The sequence below is a fragment of the Macaca fascicularis genome, chromosome 3 (assembly GCF_037993035.2).
Source record: "Macaca fascicularis isolate 582-1 chromosome 3, T2T-MFA8v1.1".
Lineage (NCBI taxonomy): Eukaryota > Metazoa > Chordata > Mammalia > Primates > Cercopithecidae > Macaca > Macaca fascicularis.
In genome coordinates, this window is record NC_088377.1 from 102306290 (window position 1) to 102329623 (window position 23334).

General features: G+C 41.9%; 1 protein-coding gene and 1 long non-coding RNA gene across 4 annotated transcripts in view; one reads left to right on the forward strand and one right to left on the reverse strand.

The window, feature by feature from the left end:
* JAZF1 (JAZF zinc finger 1) overlaps positions 1 to 23334 on the forward strand; it is a 349506-nt gene that overhangs the window by 215673 nt on the left and 110499 nt on the right. The gene's annotated exons all lie outside the window — the stretch shown is intronic.
* Positions 4964 to 23334, reverse strand: part of LOC102127368 (uncharacterized) — an 84072-nt gene continuing 65701 nt past the window's right edge. The window contains exon 3 of the long non-coding RNA XR_001489501.4: positions 4964 to 6716. This is a non-coding gene — a long non-coding RNA (uncharacterized lncRNA). The remainder of the gene's footprint in view (positions 6717 to 23334) is intronic.

A 23334-nucleotide genomic window follows, 5' to 3' on the forward strand; every position in this document is an offset into this window, starting at 1 on the left:
CAGCACTTTGGGAGGCCAAGGTAGGAGAATTGCTTGATCCCAGGAGTTTGAAATCAGCCTGGGCAATGTAGCAAGACCTTGCCTCTACCAAAAAAAAAAAAAAAAAAAAAAGCCCGGCGTGGTGGTGTGTACCTACAGTCCCAGCTACTTGGGAGGCTGAGGTAGGAGGATCAGTTGAGGCCAAGAGGTCAAGGCTGCAGTGAACTGTGATTGCACCACTGCACTCCAGCCTGGATAACAGAGCAAGACCCTGTCTCCAAAAAAAAAAAAAAAAAAAGAGGGGGGCTTTTGCAAACATTGATCCATTTGCTGTCATTTGTGCAATTATTCGAATATTTGTGACCCATCACAACAATGTGCAAGACCCCAGGATTGACAGCTGCCCCCAGTTTACCATTGTAACTTGAGTCATCATAGGGAACCAGCATGGCAGTTCTGAATTTGGAAGGAAATAAAAGAGTAGGTTTTTTTCTCATCCAAGAATTTACTCTGATCCTCTTAACAGGTGGAAAGAAAGCACCAAAGCTATGTTGTTTCCAATTTAAAGTTAATTGAAATTTAACTGTGATACAGAGAAACATGATTATTACCATACTCCTAAAATTGTCCTTGACTTAACTAGAAAATAAGTTTGCAGAATGCTGTATGTCAAATTGTAACACAGTATACATAAGAATATATTCCCCAGAAAATTCTGTATTATTACATTTTCCCCTTCGTTCACAGAAAATCCATCCCAAGGAATTACACTTTATAGCACAATCTGAATTTGGAATTCAGATTCCCTAATTCTGAAGGTTTGCCGTGTTTGGTTTGCTCAGTTTATTAAACAGGTGAATGCTAACCCCACACAGTGAAGCTTTAAAAGGAGGGATAGTGGGTAGATCATTTCTGTTAAGCTTCAGAGCTTTAGTCTATTCATTTAAAAAGGACAAAAAAGATTTGCAGTGTATTTCAGAAAGGCATATGTAGGATTATTCCACAGCAAAGGCCAAAGTTCACATTCCCTAGAATATCAGGGGAAATTCTCCCCTCAGCATGTTACTGTTTTTAAAACAACTGCTTTTCTTGCTGATTAGATTTTAACTCCAGGACTAAATACCAAAATGAAAGCAGCAGATAGGGAAGCTCTTGCATATCTTCCTGCTTTTACCCTAAGCCTGGCTATTAAAGGTAATTAATTTATGGGCTGGCAAAGCCTACTGCCTTTCCTCTATGGATTTGTTAGTTCTGCATTCAATATGGGATTCCAAATATAACTTGTATCCACCATTTATAAAATACAAGGACTGATCCCTTTGACTTCTCTTGTCCCTCAGAGATTCCAGGATTAGCATGAAAGCTTTCTGTTTTTAGAAAAGCAAGTCTTGACTCTCTGTGGATTGGGGAAGACTGTGAATCACCCAGCCATGAGAGCCAGCTGGATAAACTTTTCATAACTGATGCATATGAACTGTGAGGCTTGGCCTTCCTAACACTTAATGGGTGTGGTTGTCAGGGTAATTTTCTGAATATTACTATGATCACTTTTATCTTTTTCTAACATAATGTCAACAAAGTTAGGCACCTCTACAATCAGAAAATTTTGAGAAAAATTATTTGATACTTCTTACCTATGTATGTTTCCTCTTGTGTGCAGTTAGTCTGGTATCTGGTAAATATTCAGTAAATTAAGTGAGAATGTTCATACTGCAGTGAATCGTGTTATTGCACATGAAGACTATCAAGAATTCACATCAATCAAAAGTTGATATGAAAAAGCAAAGAGTGTTTATGACCACTATTTAAATAATCTATTATTATGACTGAGATGCCATCTTCATTTTATAGATAAGGTAACAGAGCTCAAAAAGGTTACTCACCACTAGTGGAGCTGGAATTTGAACTGAGGTCTTTCCAGTGCCAAAGTCCTGGACCAGCATATAGCCTTCTGCCTCTAGGTGATGACAGTAAACCTTTGATACCCATGATGGAAGGATCCGGAGAGCACCATGAATCCCTAGATTCTCAAATACTATGGCATGGGTGTACAGTTTCCCCCTTAAAATGCAGTATTTCTCTGGCTGGGGCTCCCACTGAAACTGTTTAAATGACAGTGTTTCCTTGTTTCACATTGACTGTCTGGTGGACAAGTCCAACTAGCATCAAAGTCAACATTCTATTCTTTAATTTATCCAAAAAGGAATTCTTCTATAATCTGGCAAAACCTATCACTTTTCCTTGTTTCCTGCCACCTCTGGCTCTTGCAGTAAGTTTTCTTTGGGGAGAATATTTTCCTGAAAAATAAACTCTTTAATGTCTTCACCAGAGTTCCTGGGCATATGTGTGGTGACAGATAGAAACCAGCTTCTCCCAGTTATGATGTGGTCGGGGACAATCAGTGGGTCTGAGTCATCGCCTGTGCCACTCACCCACACACCAGCTTTGGGCGGCAGTCGGAATTGAGAATCCTGCCTCAGGCAATTACATTTCATATACAAATCATATATTATAATTACACGTCGTGGGTCTGTGGGAGAGAGTATAGCTTAGTGACCAGGAACACAGATTCTGGAGGTAGACTACTTGAGTTGAAATTTCATCTTTGCTTCTGATAAGCTCAGTGGCCTTTGACAAGTTACTTAACCTCTGTGTGCCTTAGTTTATGCATCTGTAAAATGGAAGTTGTAATACCTACCCTAACGACTGTTGTAAGTACTAAATAAGTTAGTATTTGTAAAATAGTTAGAACAGTGCCTGGCACATAGTAAGCAATAAAACTGCCAGCTATTATTGTCCTGGTTTCTCATAGAAGATCGAACAGTAAGTCCTCAAATGCCATGTTTCCATTTTGATGAGGAGATTTGTTTGACTCCATTTGCTTCTGCACTGCCTACTCTCTGACGACTGTTATAAGTACTAAATAAGTTAATATTTGTAAAATAGTTAGAACAGTGCCTGGCATGTAGTAAGCAATAAAACTGCCAGCTATTACTGTCCTGGTTTCTCATAGAAGATCAAACAGTTAAGTCCTCAAATGCCATATTTCCATTTTGATGAGGAGGTTTGTTTGACTCCATTTGCTTCTGCACTGCCTACTGTCACATGCTCCCTCTATAACACCCCAGGGTTTTCTTTGGCCTGTCATGATTCTCTTGGACTCCTCATTCTTAGCTGTGTTTGTTGTCTGTTCTGCCCACCTTCAGCATCTCCCCTCTGCTCCCTCCCTCGCCGTTCCTTCCTTGTCTGCATACCTTCCTGCACTTTTCTCCCAGCAAGCTCTTCCACCAGGTTGTGAGTTGGAGCTGCATGGACCCAAGCCTCCTGGGTGGCTTGGGAAACCAGGCTTTGTTCCTCCAGATTTCACCCTCCTGCGGCTTTACTTTTTGCCAGACTTCTCCAATTCTCATTCTGCTGATGTGCCAACCCCTCAATTGTCAGGGCAACCACAGCAACCTCAGCCCTCTCTGCTGTCCAAAATATGTCAGCAGCCAGGCTGAACTTCCACCTCATGCCACAGCTTAACTTCTACAGAATACTCTGTTGTGCACTGAAGAATATATCAGCAAGACTGTCAGACATTGTTAGAGCCAATCAATCCTTGTTACATTTTTACACAACGCCTTGTCTTCTAAGTCTGCCCACTGGGTTCATTTGGCATGGGTTACCCCAAAACGAATGTAACCTAAAGAAATTGTGCATACAAGATAAACACTGTGCCCCCGGGAAGAAAGATATGCAGGTTAAAAATTAGCACTTAGAACACAGAAGTTTTTTCCCCAAAGGAGTAAATTCTCACTACTGGATTCCCTGGGTCCTTTCAGTCTTGTGGTTTAAGGAGACACATGAATTGGTTAAAATTTTCCAGTGAAAATGCCATTCAATTAAATAAGCACAACAAGTCTAACGAACTGGGAATATTTCGTGTTCTGAAGTTTGCCTTTTTCTCTTAGGGAGTTGCTCACAGATGTATACCTTTTCCAGAGAGAATAATTGGGGGATTTAAATGCATTTTTATACTGAGTAAAGTAAGTGGCAAGGTTGCAGTATTTCACTCTAACCTCATTTTAGACCCCCGGTACGTTGGTACAGTCTGTCCTTATCATCTGCAACAGGGCATCTGATCTGAGTGTCATGCACTTCCACAAAATTAAGAAACTCATCTGCACATTTTTGTTTTTTTTTAAGACAGCATCTCACTGTTGCCCAGGCTGGAGTGCAATAGCGTGACCTCGGCTCACTGCAACCTCCGCCTCCTGGGTTAAAGCGATTCTCCTGCCTCAGCCTCTCGAGTAGTTGGGATTACAGGCACCCACCACCATGCCCAGCTAATTTTTTTATTTTTAGTAGAGAAGGTGTTTCGCCATATTGGTCAGGCTGGTCTCGAACTCCTGACCTCAGAGGATCTGCCTGCCTCGGCCTCCCAAAGTGCTGGGATCACAGGCGTGAGCCTCCGCGCCCAGCTGTTCATTCATTTTTAGAGTGTCTGTAACATATGCTTTGTATACAGAATGGTTACTGTATACTCACAGGTGTCAGGTACTTTAGAAGAGACAAAGAAATATAAATGGTGGGTCTGTATACTCAAGATGACACACATGGAAACTTAAATAGCAGTGTAAAGTATGTCACAGGGCCAAAGTATGTCCTTGTGCCAGGCTAATAGCTCAAATGATCAGAGCTATAACTTCATAGGAGTTAAAGTAATCAGAGAAGTTTCATGGAGGAAAAAGGGAAATGGACTTTGCAGTATAAAGAGGAGCTGGCTAGCTAGAGACATTTTATGTAAAAGGAATGGTAAAATGACTAGCCTACAAGTATTTCCTGAGATTTGTTCAGAGAACCCTGATCATAATTAGAAAGCGTTGGGACACCTGGTGTCAAATCTTTATCTGCTGTTAACTGTGTGTGGCCTTGGACCGGTTCCCTTGGCAGGTTACAGCTATAATTTTCTCATCTGTAAAGTAAAGATAGTACAGAAAAGTTAATAACATGTCTTTTTATTTTACCACTCAGTAGGCATTTCCCCAAATGATTGCTGCCGTTAACATTACTCGTACTACTGTCACTGTTCTGCCACCACCACTGCTATTGCTAATCTTGCCATTACTCTTGCACTTTTACTGGTACTACTAGTAAAACCAGTTACTGCTATTAGTACTATAAGTTATATCACCAGGTCACATCCCAGCTCCTTCCCTGCTTGTCCCCTTCTGCCCTCCTCATTGTCATCCATTCTTCTTTCCAAAAATTCTTTGTAAGGAGCCCTAACTTGGGGATGGCAGGGTGGATCTGGTATCGTCTGGACTGCAAAATCAAATTTGAAGGCTGAAGTCAAAGCCAGAACCTTTGACCTTACTTTACTCCCAAGTTATGGTGAGGAAAGGTAAGTCACACAGAACTGGACCCCCAGCTCGAAACAAGAACGAATCGGAGAGCCTGGGCTGGGCTTTAGGTTTCACCGGAGCCATGTACATAGCTCCAAGGATACTTCAGGTGAGCTGTGAAGTTTAGCCTGCCAGATTGCTTTGGTGGAGCAGCAGCCATGTTCCCTCTGCAGCACAAAAACTAGGGATTGCTGTATTAGACCACTGTCAAGGCTTCCATGTGATGACTTCATGGAGGTTGAGTCCTGTAGCTCTGTTATCCTTCTTCCTCCTTTCCCCTTAATTTAGAACTGGTTTTGCGGCATTTGGAGCAAAAAAAAAAAAAAAATGATTTCTCTCTACTTGCTTTAGAAGGCATTCCTTTCCTTACAACATTTCACCTACTCTTTAGTAAAAATTTACATCAGTCATCTTAATGAGGCACATTTTGAGCATTTTCTTGTAGAGCCACCCTGAGCATCAAGTACATCTTTTAAGAACAGGAATGAATGTTAAAATATCCAAAATTGGTGAGATCCATGCAATGTTACTTACATATGCCTTTATGCCATTACAGAGAGATGAATCTGTAACGGAGTAGGAGGAGTAAGAAATGTATGAGTAAATTAATAAAGGTGACCCCATTCCTTGCACCTGCTCTCTGTGTGATAAATAATAATAATTTCCAGTTCTCAATCTTGATATATTAGACCACTTTCAAGGTTTCTCTGTGATGACCTATTTCCTCATTTCTTGTTTCACTTACCAAGGTCTCCTATTGCATAGATAAGTAAAACTTGTCTGGTGGGCACATTAGATATGTGTTTTACTGCTTTATCTCAAGGTCTGGAATATTTTACAAGCTATTCTTAGAATTTTCAATTAGCAAATTTTAATTAACTAATTGGGGTTTCTTATTAAGAAGCTTTTATGATTTGTCATAGTAGTCTAGCTATGTGTGCACCCTGTTCTATTAAGAAGTCATTAAATCCTCAGAAACAGCCTGTGAATTCATTAATCTTACTGTGTAATTGCAGTAGTCTGAGTATGGAGCAGGGGCATTTGCAAGATAGTGTCTTAAAATAGGAGGATCTTCTGGGTGGTAGGATGTTACATCAATGGAACTGGGCTGGGTAGGAAATACAGTAGTCCAGGGTAACCAGAGTGCTCCGTTTGAATGTATTTTTGAGTTGTTTTCATTCCTCCACTTTCTTATACATCTGTATTTGGTGTTCTTGAAATGTATAATGCTTCACACCAGGTGCGTCGTTTGAAATCCTGCAGAAATATCCCCACTTAGATGAACTACCTCGAGGTATTGCTTCCTCTGAGGATACCTTGAACAAACATCATCCCCTATGTCATCATATCCTAGAAAATAAAAGCAAAAAATCATGTTATTTATTTTATAAATAAAATAATTAAGCACTGAACCACTTCTCAAGTGCCAAGTGGGGCCTCATATCTCGGACACAAAAGCTAGAAATTTCAGGAATAAATGTGGCCAACTGATGTCAGGGTCTAGCTGCTATTCCTGAAGGTCGCAGGAGGAGTGCTTTGAGGATTTAAATTCAGTTCACTTACCTGGGAGAGAACCAAAGATGATTCCTATGTCAGGTCCAAATAGGCCTTTGCCACTGGGGGAAGGGAGGGAAAAATGCAGACTCAGGGCAGAGCAGAACTGAGTCAACGGCACAAACTTTCCATCAACAAATGGCTTTATGAGGTACCACTAAAACTCAAAAGTGAGGTTTGCCATTATTCGTGTGCAGCCTTGCCTCCGTGTGATCTCACATAAATAGACTCTTGCTTTGGCAGTGGCACTCAACAGAGTTTACTGCCACTCCAGCCTCCCAGTCCCCCAGTGCTCAAATTGACAGTTTGCAAATATTCTTCTCAGACAGCCGTGGAGGCAGATGTCCCCAGCAGCCCGGACTGGCCATAGCCAGAACCGTGAGGTGAGGTTCGGCATGACCGCATTTTCACCCCACCTTCCTTTTGGGCCATGGTGTGACTTGCCTGGTGTTCTCTGGCCTTGTACTCTGTAGCCCTACCACACAGGGCCCTTTCTTCCAGAAGAGCAGTCCCTGGCACTTTTATGAAGAGAAAATAAACTTTCTCCCCAGTAGTGTTGAGAGGCCTGGTTAGGAGTGGAAAATGGGGAACAACAAGTGGAGCGGATATTAGGCAATAATAATGAGCAATTCATGAGGTTCAAGGGCATTGACTAACCATGGCCTAGCACGTTATCATCCTTGATAGCATTCCCACTTTAAAGTCTTCGGAATGCCTGAGTCACACCCCCAAAGAGCATGATCTTAATAGGGGTCTTTGGTCACCTGGCAGAATCAATGAGGGAAGTAACTGAGTCAGAGGACCCTCAGTTTTATAATATATGGCTAGTCGACTGCTCTCATGAGAATGTGAACGGGAAGGATAGATGCACATTCACAGGTGCCACGTCAGCGCCTCCACTACGTTCCTCCCTTTACTTCATGACAGCTCTCGGAGCCAAATACAGGTTCTGATTCTTGTGAAACGCCTTTAAGATCTGCTCTACCCTACTCACGAACTTCCTTGACACTCCTTCACTACTTCATCTCTGCTACCCCATCCCACCCAATCGGAACACAACAAGGTCGCCTGTCCCTTCCTCCAGCACTCTCTTAATTCAGTGAATGAAGTCAACGTGCCCCAAAGTGAGTTCTTGAGAACACTCATCCCGTGAAACGCTCTTCCAAAGAAGGAGTCTGTGGTTGAGTTTGGGACCTGCTGTGTGTCCTAGGTACAGATTTAAAAGATTCACAGTGCAGGTTCCAGCCTCTGAGCATTTTATTGACTCAAGATAATCTGGCTAACCTTGTTGAGCTTTGGCACTCCTCCACCACCCTTTAGGGAGTGCTTCATGAAGTAGAGGTCATGCCTAATTGTGGTCTCATATTACCACCCCCAGCTGACATTATTGTATAAAAACATGCCTTTTAGTACACTGTCACAATCAGTTGTAAAATAAACAAATACAGTCAAATTGCTGAGCAGGTTTGGGGACTGGGCTGAGAGGGTAGAGAAAGAAGCCTCTCTACGTAATTCCCAGTAAGCAGTTGCACCCAATTTCACGAAACGACGATTTGTTCTTGACTCACAGAAAGCCTGAAACTCCAAGAATGCCCCTTAACTTCTTGTTCTTTTTTAGAAGCCAGGAAACTTACAAGGCTTTAGGGAGGTGATGTCCATCAGGAAAACACTCTAGAAAGCTAATTAAAAGTCCGTCAGTACAGAAAGTGTTTAAGGGAAACAAATCATTGCAGTTTGATTGGAAAGGCCTCTGTCAAAATCAGCCAAGAGCATTAACTTAGCACTGTTGTAAATGAAATGATATAAATTATACCGCTTTTTCTAAAAACACACTGAATTCAGGGAATGCATGTTGGCATCCTTTTCATATGAGCTACAAAGGATGTGTTTCACTTATGACCACTTTTTTCTATTACTTCACAAATCTGGCAGAAACCAATGTTGAACATGTAAAAGACTAATATACTTTTTAAGAAATTTTTGTAGACCAAACCACAAGAATTTATTGGCCAGGCAACTTAATTGTCATTTAGTTGGAAGATGTCAATTAGAAAGAAGTCCTGGCTGGGCACCATGGCTCATGCCTATAATCCCAGCACTTTGGGAGGCCGAGGCAGGTGGATCACCTGAGGTTGGGAGTTCGAGACCAGCTTGACCAACATGGAGAAATCCCATCTCTACTAAAAATGCAAAAATTAGCTGAGCATGGTGGTGCATGCCTGTAATCCCTGCTCCTCGGGAGGCTGAGACAGGAGAATCCCTTGAACCCAAGAGGCAGAGGTTGCAGTGAGCTGAGAACATGCCATTGCACTCCAGCCTGGGCAGTAAGAACAAAACTTCATCTGCAAAAAAAAAAAAGAAAGAAAGAAGTCCTGTTTTCAGTCTGGAAAATCAAGTGTGATACTTAGAGAGTGACCTTGTTTACAGATTGGGGTGACATGCCTTGCCCCCCACCCATGAGCCTCAAGTTTTTCCAGCTGGCAAATCACAGGCTGTAAAAGTTAAGTCATATAAGGCTTTATAGCCCCATGTACTAAAACTATTCCCAGCCAATGGGTAATTTTTAAAGCTGTTCTAATCCTACCTGTAGGTGGATAAATTTGATTGTCACAGAAATAACTGCATTTACACATTACCAGTTGATACCCTAAGCCACCTGCATTTGAGTTGCTGAATTTGACCCTTATGTATGGGCTGACTAGTCATAATATTGAAAAGCTGCTGGAGTACAAGACCAGAGTTCTTTTTTGAGGGGTGGAGGACAAGATTGATATTGCAGATGGACAAGGATGCCCTGCCAAAGCCACCATCCTAAATTAGTGTTCCCAACTCAGCAGCCACACCCACTGCTGACCATGCTCTATTCCACAGATAGTGTCCCTCTGCAGATGATGGCAGACACTGAGCTTCCAGAGGGCCATCTTTATTGACATTGCATGATCGGTGAGACACAGCCCCAGTCAGGCTGAACAGAGTAGTTGAGCAGGAAATAGTGAAAGGCAGCAGGAAGAAGAAATACCATGGACCCCACTAACTACAGTATTTACCTCTAGGAGCTATGATGGATTGGATCCCTGAGCTGGGCTACTACAGAAGGACAAGTGATGTCTATCAGAAGCCTCTAGGATGTTTGCAGTTAGATATCTAAAGTCTCATCTTCACTGGTTCCTAGACAGACTAACTGGGAAGGGCTGGCTGAGGGATTAATGAGCTCACCGTAGGGTGGGGCATGGCAGGACACCAGGGTGGAAAGATGTTGGAAGCCCAATGGGTCACCGGTCATGTCATCTAGCTCAGGATGTATGCCTTTATCTGCCATGCTGAGGCAGTGTGAATGCTGTCACTGTGACTTCTCTGATGACATCTCCAGTAAGAAGCTGACTGTGTTGCAGTTATCCAGAGTAAACATCCATCTTTTCTCCATATCATTGAAGCTGTACTTCTTATCATCTCACAGACTCAGCCCATAACTTAGGATACGTATGTATTTTACAGATCTTTGATCCCTCAAGAGGATTAAACATACTTTTCAGTCTATTCATTTTCTAGTTGTTCAAGTTAAATTTGTCTTTTTAATCCTTCATAACCCTCCACCCCCAAAGAATATAGATGTGTGTGTGCCACCTCATTGGAGTCTCTTCAGAGATTCCAGGGATCCAAACCTTTCTGAGTAGGTGGATTCTGAGGTCAGGCACCCCAGCCAAACCACAGAACCTTTTGAAGCCTACTCCCCTCTCGTCCTCTCAAAGCTGAGCTTGCATTAAGCTGCAGGCACTTCAGCTAAGTGTGAAGTCAGAGGGCTAGATTTGTCATTTGTCATGGTAACCAATATGGCACATTTTGGGTTCAGCATTAAGTTTGTAAATCCTTTTTATACACATAAATTTTAATCTCAAACATGACCTTGCAAATGAATGCCAGAATTGGGTTTGGACTGTTTTTACCCCTTGGCTATAGTTAACAAAAAGCCTACCCCTTAAAATGTTGTTCAAGCTTAAAATTTATCCACCTACAGGTAGGATTAGAACAGCTTTAAAAATTACCCATTGGCTGGGAATATTTTTAGTACATGGAGCTATAAAGCCTTATATGACTTAACTTTTCAGCCTGTGGTTTGCCAGCTGGAAAAACTTGAGTTTGGTAAAACTTGAGGCATCATCAAATATTTGTTCCATGCTTTTAAAATAAAGTAAGCTCAGGATTATGCTAATGCTGTAACTAATATCCTATGCTACTGCCTTTAGAGCAACAAGAGGAAACTGCACGTTTCTCTCTGCTAAAAATGATTTTGCTTAATACTATGAAGCTCTTTGTTGATCAGGATGTGGTTCCACTTGGTAACATTTAAGAGATCAAATAGGTAAGATTTTTATATTGAATATTGATAGCAGATGCCTTCAAATCCCTCCATGCTTACACTCTCATAAGAATAAAAATATCTTAATGTGTTTTTTCCTAAACATGTTTCAAACATGTTTTCAGTGCATTTCTGTGCATAACAAGAAAACAGATGAAATTTGTTAACATCTGATTTTAATAGAAAGGAATATGCTTGTTGTTCAACTCCCCCAGCCCTATAGCTGGTTGCAGTTTTCTCCAGCCCTTTTCCCTCAGTGATTCATAACTCAGAGAACAACTCCATTGCCAACTACAGCTCAGCCACTTTGGGAAGGCCTAAAGGGATTTAACTTCTTGTAGCCAGATCTGTATTTCAGCTGTTGGTTTACTTATGAGACCTACAAAAGAATGTAAGAGAGAATTGGTGGATTAGAATGTAATTTTGTACTCATAGGTTGTGTCTGCATGGACAAAGCCCCTCATGGAAAGTGGGGAAAGGTCCCGTGTTGAGATTGGTGACACAGATGAAGCATGGGAACCATTTCACTGGGTGCCAGGATCGGTCCTCTAATCCCCGTTTGGGACTGATAAACTTCAGATGTTTTCTCACAACCTACCTCCTCAGAAATGTCTTCTCTGACCCCTCTCCACCCGTTAGGGTTCCTTACCCCTTCTTTGCTAGGTGCTGCCTCTACCTTGTGCAAAGTAGTTAAGTTTTTCCATTTGTGAACCTGCCTTCCCTGCTAGACTATGGGCTCCTTGAAGGGAGGTGCTAATTCTTATTCATTATGTCCCTGGAAGTGAACACAAACTCTTTATTGTGCCATGAACTGCTGATGACACAGCTGCTCTGAGTGCCCACCCCACCTGCCTAGTCATTAACCAGTTTCTCATCCTACAGGTGTATGCAGGGAATATTCTGTATTGGCTCAGTTCCTCAAAGAGTAGGCTTTTGTAGTTTCTCTGTAGGAGGGAATGGAGTGAGCATGAAAGGAGACAGAACCTGCAGCTCAGCCCAGTAATTCAATCTGAGGAAGGACACAGAGGCAGCAAAGGAGAGAGGCTGTAGAATGTCAGCAGTGTGGCTCATGAACCCGCCGTCTTTCTCTTCTTACACCAGATACCTTTTCTGATGTGTTGATTCTAAAACTAGAAGATGCCTGAGCCGTGTTTTTGTCTTGTTCCAATAGTGTGGGACCAATATTCTGTTCTTGTTCATTGGTTCTCTGCCTTTGGAAGAATTGTTGAGTATAAGCACCAACATCAGGACCTAAATACTGTAATAATTAACTTGTAAAAGGATTCAGGATCCTGAATGTTTGCTGAATGAACTAATTCATTTTGCAAAACTGGACACACCTGGATTTTTGAAGCTATAAAAACAAATCTGGTTGCCCAGGAAAGATGACCATTTCAGAAAAGTAACCATAAGGCTTATGCTTTAATGTCTAAAATGCATGCTTTTCCTTTTTATTCGTGTACACTGTGGCAGCAAATGCCTTAGAACCCGGCAAGAAATTGCATTATTAAATAGAGACCTATACAATTTCTGAAGGTAATAGTACTCTTCTTTTGGCTTAGCAGGGCTAATGTCTCAAGCAATGCCAGAGTAAAGACCATTACACATCAGAGGGGTTCTAGGTGTATGTGAGCCAGAGTGGCATTCCTACAGGGAAGTTAGCACACCCAGATGAAAATTGAACAGCATATTTAAATAGGAGTGATAAGCTTAATTATAACAACCTTTTATTGAGTCCTTACTATGGGCCAGGCACTGAGCTATGCCTCTTGAGTAAGATGGGGGAATAGAAGTAATTAAAGCTGGGTTATGTGGGTTCACCATACTAAAAGAATGGGCAAGATTCCCTGTAACTCATACCAACATTTATTTAAATATCATTTAAAATGGAAAATGTTGTTGCTTCATTTTGTATTTGCAGAAAATTAGAAGAGAAAGACTAAATTATCTTGTATGCAAGAGTTGTGCCTTTTTTGTCATTGAAATTCAGGTTGTTTGAGCCATCCGTTCATTTCTAACAGGAGCCTGTTGCGCTGATTTGTAATTATTTTGTGTCCTGTGTTTGGCCTTGAGGTAGCCCTTAGCTTATGAGTGCTGTGACCGACTACTTGGTGTAATCTTATGTAGTACAATGCAGGTAATGTACTTGGCTCAATATCAAGCTCATGGTGCATAATGGACACTCTCTAGGTCCCTTGGACAATACGGAATTGAAGTTTTGTTAACCAGGTTTGGTTGAAAGTGAGAATGATTTCCTAAGTACCAGACCTGTGTTTGGACATTTGGTTTTTCAGTTATTACAGGTTGAAGATCATTAGGGCTAGTGTCATAAAAATCCTGGTTTTTGGTAAAGTGTACGCCTACCTAGACCTACTCAAAGGTCCCATGGGCGTGATAGTGGCTTTTCATTGGTAGTCTTCTGTAGATCTTTTCATCAACTAGATAGGGCCACTGGATGATCCCAGTCCCTTTTGGGAGGGATGGCATTCCAAGGCAGTGGATCCAAACGTGCCTGTGGGTACTGGGCCACCTTGAGGTTGAAGCAGCTTTGCATATTTAGTCCCTCAAGTGATTCACTGTCATCTACTCAGGGTGTCAGCTGAGACTCCTGCTCTGACATCAGACCGTATAGCCTCAACAACTCTGCAGAGAGTCTTAATGCTCTGGTATCTGGCTCACCTAACCACTTCTATATTACTTAACAGATTACAAAATATTTTGGTATACATAGTCTCATTTGATATGCTCATGATGGTCCTACAAAGTCTTAAACCTTGAAATGTTTAATGAAATCTTAAACCTTGAAAATGTTAACCGGTGCAAAGCTCAACTTGATGCCAGTGTTTCACAAAGAGGAGCGGAGGGTGGAATGAGATTGTATCAAAAGTATCATGAAAAGCAGGTAAGTTATCTCTCTAATTTAGGTCTGAAGCTGAGTGTCTAGTAAAAGTCAGGAATCCTGGGAAGTTCCTAAGTTGGAGGTTAGGAGATAGTGGAGCGATAATTTTGACCTGTGTCTGAGGGGTGAACTTGAGACTCCTGACATACATTCATGAGGCTGGCAGAGCTGTGAGAGGAAGCTTCTTAAAGACTGGCATTGTCTAGGAGGCAGACTGTTAATTTTATTTTATTTTATTTTATTATTTAGTTTTTGAGACAGACTCTTGCTAGTCTTGCTCTGTTGCCTGAGCTAGAGTGCAATGGCACAATTTCCGTTCACTGCAACCTCCCCATCCTGGGTTCAAGCAATTCTCGTGCCTCAGACTCCCAGGTAGCTGGGATTATAGGCACGCGCCACCACGCCTGGCCAATTTTTGTATTTTTAGTAGAGATGGGGTTTCACCATGTTGGCCAGGCTGGTCTCAAACTCCTGACCTCAAGTGATCCGCCTGGCCAAAGGCAGACTTTTAAATGACCACAAGAGCACACTTTGTGGCTCAGGCCCACAGGGTGAAGGTTAGCATCACACACGAGCATGACAACACTTCCCTGCGTGTAGTTTGGGTCCTGGAACTACACATGCACTCTAAAGGCCAACTGTGGGGGCCTCCACTACCAAAAGGAAAAGAAAACACTGGGGAATGACAGGAGGGTGCAACAATAGAAAGGCTGGTGGAGGTCAAACAGGGAGCCCAAGGAACAGCATGATCAGCCAGAATGGTTGTGTTGACAGTTGCCTTGCGTCGCAAATCCTTCCCTTCCCTGCTCGTCCCTTTCTCTCTCCTCAACTCTCCCTGGACTCCCAAACTCCAGATGTCAATACTATTGTTCTACAGAATTTATCTGAGCAACTATGGAATTGGAGGAGTCCAGAAAATAACATCTAGACAGGGATGCAAAGGGTGTAACTGATGAGAGCAGCTGTTGTGGGATGAGGGTGTGGCTGACAGCAGGGCCTGCTGAATTTGGCCTCTTATGCAGCCTTGTGAGTTTGTGGGTGCACATTTTAGCATATGTCAGGACTTCCTGGGTGTTCAGCAAATGGATGTCTTCTAAGGGCAGGTAGAAATCCATGAAGTTAATTGCCCAGTTTTCTAATTGCTGACATAGGGTAGAACGCTGCACAACTGTGGAATGAATCAAGTCAAAAAATTCCAAAACTCAACCACTACCTTCAAGTATGATATTTTACATCCAGGAGCCCCCATTCTCTTTTTAATCACCAAAAATATGAGCTAGCAATGCAGCTGCAAACCCTTGTAAGTTATCAATATACAGATGGTCAATATACAGTCAATATACAGATTGTGTATTATATACAGATTGTATATGATCAATATTCAGACGGTCCCTGTGTTTCTGTTCCTGACGTCTTGGCTGTAAATGCTCCCGCATGCCTGAAGTGAATCTTCAGAAGAAGGGACAGAAAATACAAGGGTGTACAAATGATAAGTCATTACTGTCAGGGTAATTACAGACTCTTAGAAGGTTTTGATTCGGTCTCTTTTTCCGTAGGCATCGTGGCATAGTGGGAAAGGGGGTGCAGAAAATAAATAATGCTTCATTTGGATTTTACAGTCTGTCATCCTTATTGCCAGATTTGTTTGATTAGATGAGCCTCAGGTGAGGCAGGATACAAAGAGCTGCCCCTCTGTATAAATTTTACCAAATGCCACATGTAGTTTTTATTTGGCCATGTTTGCAGTGATAAGCTGGAGCACCATGGCATGAAGCAGTTGGGAAAATGCTTGAAACTGAACACAGATGTAAACACCCCTGGGTCTTATAAATCTCCCAGAGTAAAGCCCCTCAGAGAGTTTTTCTCTGCCCAACCTGTGATTTTCAGCCTCCCCAGGACCTCTCAGTGACTGGCTACCCCACATCAGTGACCCGAATATCACCAGTCCAGCAGCACTGTCCAGTGGCCTGGTACGGCACATAGACCATCTGCAGGCCACACCCAACCCTTCGTCCCCATGTCCTCTTTTTGACATCCTTGGCAGCCTCTGCCATGAATTGACCAAAGACCTAGGTGTAAGATAAGGAAAAAGAAATAGGAAAGCAAACGGAGTTAGCCCATGGAAGCTGGAGGTAGAGAGGTCTTGTCTGAGACACCCAGCTGTTAGTCATCAGAGTGTCCGTCTCCAGCCAGCTCAAGGCAACGCTAGCCAAGGGTGCTGTGAGCAGCCAGGTGGGAATCAGTGGGCAGAGGTCTAATAAATTTTCATCAAGCACTCCAAGGCTTTGATCCACAGTGAGGAGTGGATGGTGATGGCAATTTATTATAGTATGTCACTAGTGATGTAAATAACCAACTAGAAGGAGAAGGGAGGAAAAAAAGGAGAAATTCACTATGTTTAGAGTTTTATAGTTTTTTGTTTGGTTGGTTTACACATAGTCATAGATCAAAGGGGAAAAAAATTAAGGAGTGTTGACTAAATTATGTGAAATGTCAAGAAATAAATGCTGTATGAAAACAGATTCATTTGAAAGGAATAGCAGAGGCTATCATGAACCACAAATGCCAAAAACAGAACAACTGTGAGTGGTAGATTCTTAGTACCTATTGTGTTGTTCTTTATTGGATGGCTACTATTGTGTAGTAGTTATAAATCCATCAGAAAAAGAGTATATTCAGAGATTAAATGAAATTGAACTGTCCACAGAAAGCAAAATAACTCAGCAGTTATTTTAATCTTGGAAGTGTTTGAAAGCATTTAAAGCTATTTTGCAAACATGACATTATGAGCATCCTTTGGCAGAGTAACTAAATAATCTACTAGAAAGGAACAGAAACATAGACTCTTGAAGATAATAAAAATGTATAATATCATCTGCTTTTTAGATATCATGGCGTAAGTAACAGGAGGCTTTACATTTTCACCTCAGAGAGGAAAAACAAATTGCTTTGTGATTCCACTATAAAATGATCTAGACTTTCGCCAAGTTTGCTTGAAAACAAAAAATTCAGGACCATTTCTGATTGAATGCAGTGGGCATAGTGTAGCTACTCAGAACATTTTGAATTCTTTTTTCACCTTAGGGCAGTAGAATTTGTTGGTAGCATATATTTACATATTACAGTGGTATTCTGTCCTCAGTGGAATAAAAGACCACCGTAGTTTACTAAACATGTAGGCACAAGTTCAAGGACTGACATGTAGACCACAAAACCCTTCCTCACCTTTGGATTCAGAACTCTGTGTCATCAGAATCTCTGTGTATAAATCTGTGTTTGTGATTGAGGTTACAGCTACAACGTAAGACAGAAGCCACCTTCAGAGTCCCTCAGTGGCCTGGAATAATTGCTCCCACTTGCGGTCCTTCCGCAGTCACTAGGGAGATTTAAAACCACAAATCCCTATCCCAACATCTGATGATTCTGCTCTATTAGGGATGACTTGCAGCCCAGAAATCTATTTTTGGAATCCACTCACAACCCTGTGAATACTGAGTACTCCAAAACTTGAAGGAAACTCAGTTGGTCATTGGGGGAATCATGGAGACTCTTGGATGTTTTTTCCAGTAGAATTTCAGTTAAAACAAAGGCTGCTTTATCCCTGGCCTTTGTCAGCTGGTGCTAAATATGAGACACTATAAGATTTCAAAGTGCCTTCGGATTGCGTATTAGATAGATCTTCTTTAGGTTAATTCTTCAAAAATTATATATCTTTATTTGGTGTGTGTGGTAACCAGAACATTTAATTTCACTTTTAGACTAAACAAATTTACTACAGATTTAAACATATCTCCTGGATGTCAAATACAGATGTTCCTGGATTTATAATGGGGTTATGTCCTGATAAACCCATCATAAGTTAAAAATACATAAGTTTAAAAGGCTTTTAATACACCTGACCTACCAAACAAACATCATAGCTCAGCCTAGCTGGCCTTAAACATCCTCAAAACACTTATATTAACCTTTATTCTAGCAAAATCAACTCACACAAACCCTATTTTATAGTAGAGGTTTAAATAATTTATTAAATACTGTACTGAAAGTGGAAAACAAAATGGTTGTATGTACTCAAAGTACTGTTTCTATTGAATATGTATTACTTTTGCACCATCCTAAAGTCAAAAAATTGTAAGTCAAATTATCATAAATCAGAGTCTGTCTGCAGAATAAAGACTTCAGCTGTGAGATTTTAGAAGGCAACCATGGTTGTCAATATTCTGTGAATTGGCCCAAAATCCTAGATCACTCATGAACTCTCAGAAATAAGTTGCTGTCAAGAAACACCTATCATTTCCAGACCAGTGCTTCTTAAACTTAAAGTGCATGCAAATCCCAGAGTTCTGGGGTGGGGTCTAGGATTCTGCCTTTCTAACAAGTGCCCAGGCAATGCTGATGCAGCTGGTTCTGAGAACTCCCAGCAAGGGCATGGTGATGAACCACAGCCCCTGAGATGTGTTGGTTGCTGGTCTAGAGGGAATCAAATAACCATAAAAACTGGACAGGTGTAACTTGACCTGGGTGTGGGAAGTGGTAGTAACTTTCAGAGAGGAGGAGGAGGAAGAATTGAAAAGATCTGATTTTAGGTACCTACAAGGCCTGGGGCTTAGAGAAGAGTTGCAGAGGACCCTGCTAGCCCACACCAAGGTCAGGAATCGGGAGGTGCTACACAGAAGCTCAGGGGGATGATCAGGAGAGCTTTTCCTAGTCCAGGGAATCAGTGCTGGGCATGGCTTGCCCCGCTGGACTTCCCTGGACATCTTACATGCTAACTGTGTCATAATCCTGCATAAAGTCAGCACCCACACTCAATTCTGCTTGAAATCATGGCTTCTGGATTTACTTTCTTTTCTAACAGTGTGTCTAACAGTGGTGTGCTTAAGCCCCAGCCCTAAAAGAAGATTTAAAAAAAAATTTTTTTTTACTTCAGTACCCCCAGAAGTACCAAAGCGAGTTCTCGATCACTTTTCCAAAGATCCTAGGTGGAAGAACTGTTTTCCCGTGGGTCTTGTGATAGTTTTAAGATGATAATGCATAGTGGGGAGGTGTCCAGGATTATTTCTCGAAATCCAAAATGTATTACCAGTCACACCTTAGCTGATGACAGGGTTCCGGAAGGGGTGTGGCTTAGAGAAATAGAAATTAGGCAAGGGGTTTCCTGCAAAGCCAAATGATCCAAATTTTTTTTCTGTCCCTTGGAAGGCCAGTGAGGCCCCAAAATAGAAATGAAGCTCCCTAGGGCTGGCTTCAGTAATACTGCTGGATTGCTAACTGCTGACATGTGTTTTTAGGAAGATCGTTGCTAGTGGAAACAGCTTCAGGCAAGTGGCAGCACCCAAGATTCTCATTTGACCCCTGCAGAATTTCTGGAGGAACGTGACTTTACCAAAAACAATAAATGAAATCTCACATCCGTATGTTTCAGTCAAGTTCAGGGGACTATTTTGTTGGCCTGAGACCCAGACTGAAACAAACTTTTTTTTAAGATTTGGTCAACATTAATGGGTGCAGCACACCAACATGGCACGTGTATACATATGTAACAAACCTGCACATTGTGCACATGTACCCTAGAACTTAAGGTATCATAATAATAAAAAGATTGGGTCAACATTATAAAATGAAAAAAGTAGATAACAGCTGCTCAAATCGGGCACCCACCTACAAAACAAATTATAGTCTACCACTTAAGCACAGTTTATATTTCAGATTACTTGATTTTTCAGTAAAATGTGTCAACAAGCATATTGTTCAAAATAGGAAGCCAAATGGCAAATGGTTGGATAACCAGAAAATTAAGGGATTGGTCTGCAAACAAGCAAAGGCCATTAAAACCTTATGCGCTGTAGACACAGCCTTTGAGCCACACTTTTTCTTGCACTAGACTCACACATAGAACAGTTTGGAATACAGAGACTACAGATATGAATCTAACAGCTCACCGGGCACATGTATTATGTTCCTTGTTGCTAAAGTGTTCGGCAAGATGTTGTTCCTTTTATAGTAGTGTTCAGAGGGAGGTAAATAATGTCAGACCCAGTGGGGTAATAACTTTCATGCTAAGCTCATCTGTAGAGGATATGTTTCCATAGTTCCTGTGAAACTTATGTGGAATTTGAATGGTTGCTGAAGGACATGCCAAGGAGGCAAGTGTGGTACAAAATAATTTCTACATCAACATTGCTTTGTGTCATAGGAATCAAAGAAAGTATGAAAATCAGGAGACAGACTTAAACCCACAAGGCTTTATTCCCAGCTGAAATCTGGGTTTACCTTGACAGAACAAGGTGATGAGAAGCGTCAGGATGTTGAAAACTGGGCCCCCAGATATCTCTGTGGAATGCATTAACTCTCAGCTAATGCCCTAGAGAAAGAGCTTTGTAGCTTACCCCAAATGACAATTAGCATCACTCATCAAAGAAAGCACAGGCACGCTCACTTTATGGGAAAGCAGCAAATGCTCATGAGAGGGAGATGACTGACTTGAGTACCCCTGGAAAGAAATTAGCCCACACAGTGTTTATGAAACACTTGATTTACACCCTCGTGGCACTAACTTGGCATCATATCGAGGGGAAGGATTGGCTTCCTAATTTGAGATCATCTGTGGAGGAAGTAATGAAGTGGGCCCGAGGTGTCGGGGAAGAGGGAGCACATTATTTCAGACGGAAATGATCGCATTCCTTTCTCACATCTCCCCGGATCAGTCAGTGAGAGACCCGCATCTGGGCCTCATTAGCCATCCAGCGCGCGGTCTCCAGCTAGCAGCGGAGGCGTCTACACTACCCTCCTTTCCTCTGCATTGTTTCCCACGACCCTGAGCCTTATCACAACCTGGGTGTGGCCACCAGGGAAATGCCATTTGGCTCCTTACAGAACAGGATGGATTCCCTGTTCTGTCTGCATAGGCCAGGCAGTCCGGATGCAGGGGATGTGAACATCTGTGTTTTAATAGGGGTTCACTTGAGACAGTCCCCTTCTATTCTGGGAAAATTCAGAACTGTGTCTGAGGACGTTGCCTCCAGTTATGCTCAGAACCCTGCTGTATTCTGGGTTCTTGTCAGGTTGGCCTAGGAAGGGCAGGCAGGTGAGGCAGGAACGCGTCAATGTGACAGAATTAGTTTCGTCATGAGAAAGAAGCCTCTCTGGATTAAGCCAGAGGAGGTTTGTGCCCCATAAATTACCACCCAAGACTGATCATGCTTCAGGTCATGTGACCAAATAGTGCCTCATCTTACTTCACTCCCAACACACCTTGCCCCATGCAAAGGCCAAAGCTTGTTTCAGACCTGCCTCCTGCCCTGCTGCCTTTGTGGTTTGTCACAGCAGAGAGCCAAAAAGGCATGTATTGTTTATTGTTCCTTATAATTAGAGTGCCATATAACGGTGTGGGGAACATTCTTAGGCTGGTATCACCCTGTCTTTTTCTACTAAAAGCATTATGGAGGTAATTAAAATCTGTTGTGGTGTCCCCCCTATTTTGAGAAGTGGGTGTTTTGACTCTCAGCTCAGGCCTGGGCTCTGAAATGTACAAGTTGTAGAGGTTGCACAAGTCGTTTAACCTTTCTTCTCTTCTTTCCTCATCTCCAGAGGGAATATGCTAAGAGCAGCCACCTCATAGGGATGCTGTGTGGATCAAACAAAGTGAAGCACTCCCCATGGTGACTGGCACGTAGTAAATGCTCAATTAAATAAATGCTACTCCATTTGCAATACTCAGATAACCCTTTGTGAAGAGAGTCGTCTTTGCTTTTGAATTCTTTAAGACGTTTACGCCTCCCCCTTACGAAGGGGAGACTGCACTAAATGATCTGGGTAGGGTAGCTTTCAGCTCCGCTCTTCTCATCAGTTCTGACCACAGGGTGAGGAGGAAGGCTGCACATAAGACAGTGTGCAGGATGCGTGCAAGAGCTCTGTAAACGGCACATCTAGCTGTTGTTATTGGTTGTCTTGGTCATTAGGAAAGGAAAAGGCAAATGGGAAGAAAGTCAACAAGATACTCAGCACCTTCTACGTGATAGCACTCTGCTAAGTGTTTCTACATTTGTTACCTTCCATTCCCCTCACTCATCCAGCCCCCAATGGAGTGAAATGGTGTTACCTCCATTTTTCTGACGAATTGATTTATTCAGCATCACACAGCAAATAAGTGAGCTGAAATTTGAACTCAGATCTGATTCCAGATTCCCGGAAAAACTGTAGAAACATGCAGTTCCTTGCCTGTCCCCTCCCCCCTTACCCCACTTTCCAGCAGCTTCCCTCCTGTGGGCCATGCTGAAGCTGGCATAAATTTCAAAAACAGCTCATTCTTCCTGCTGGACAGGCCATAAGTAAGATGCATCATAATTAGCTGTGTCTGATTGCCCTCCTGTTGTCCTAAGCTGTAGCCCCTAATTGTATGGTGGTGGGGGTTTTGCTACAGCTAGTTTTATCATTTTGACAGTTTGCTAATAAAAGGTCATCACAGGTACAGAAGCACTCTGATTTACATATGGCAAGTAAAAGGGCATTATGGGAAGTCAGCATCCAAGGTAGGCCTGTGCATTTGTTGCTATTGACACCCATGCTGAGATTCCATAATTGACAAGAAATGCTATTATTAAGCAGGTCTGTTGAGATAATTAGCACTCACGGTTGCATTTTTAATCGGACTTGAGTCAGATAATTTATCACAGCAGTAGCAAGCTGTCAGGGTCACACAATAAATACTCATTAAGGCTGAATAAAGATTAACTGCAGGCTGAAAGAAAATTAGGCGAAGTAGTAACATTTGATTTCAATATTTACAGTGCTAATTTGGACTGATATTGGCAAAAAGATCAGATCCCCAAATTGAGCTCATTTATGAAGGAAAAAGGGAAAGGATGCTATGTTGAGATGCCTGAGTGGGAATCTTTTTAAAGCTTGAAATCTTATTCCTAATTGATTGCCAAAAATATTAATTTTGAAAGGCTCATTTGGTGCGGCTATTGTAGGAGCTTTGGTATCTCTGCATTAATAAGATGACAACTCCAAACAGAAATTGTGCATCTTGAAGGCATGCCTAATTTGTTAACATTAGTCAGATACTGCACTTTTAATTTAATGCAACTCACTTGTCTTTGTTCATACATGGGCAGTTTATGGCACTTCAAGTTAATTAAAAACACCTACCATTA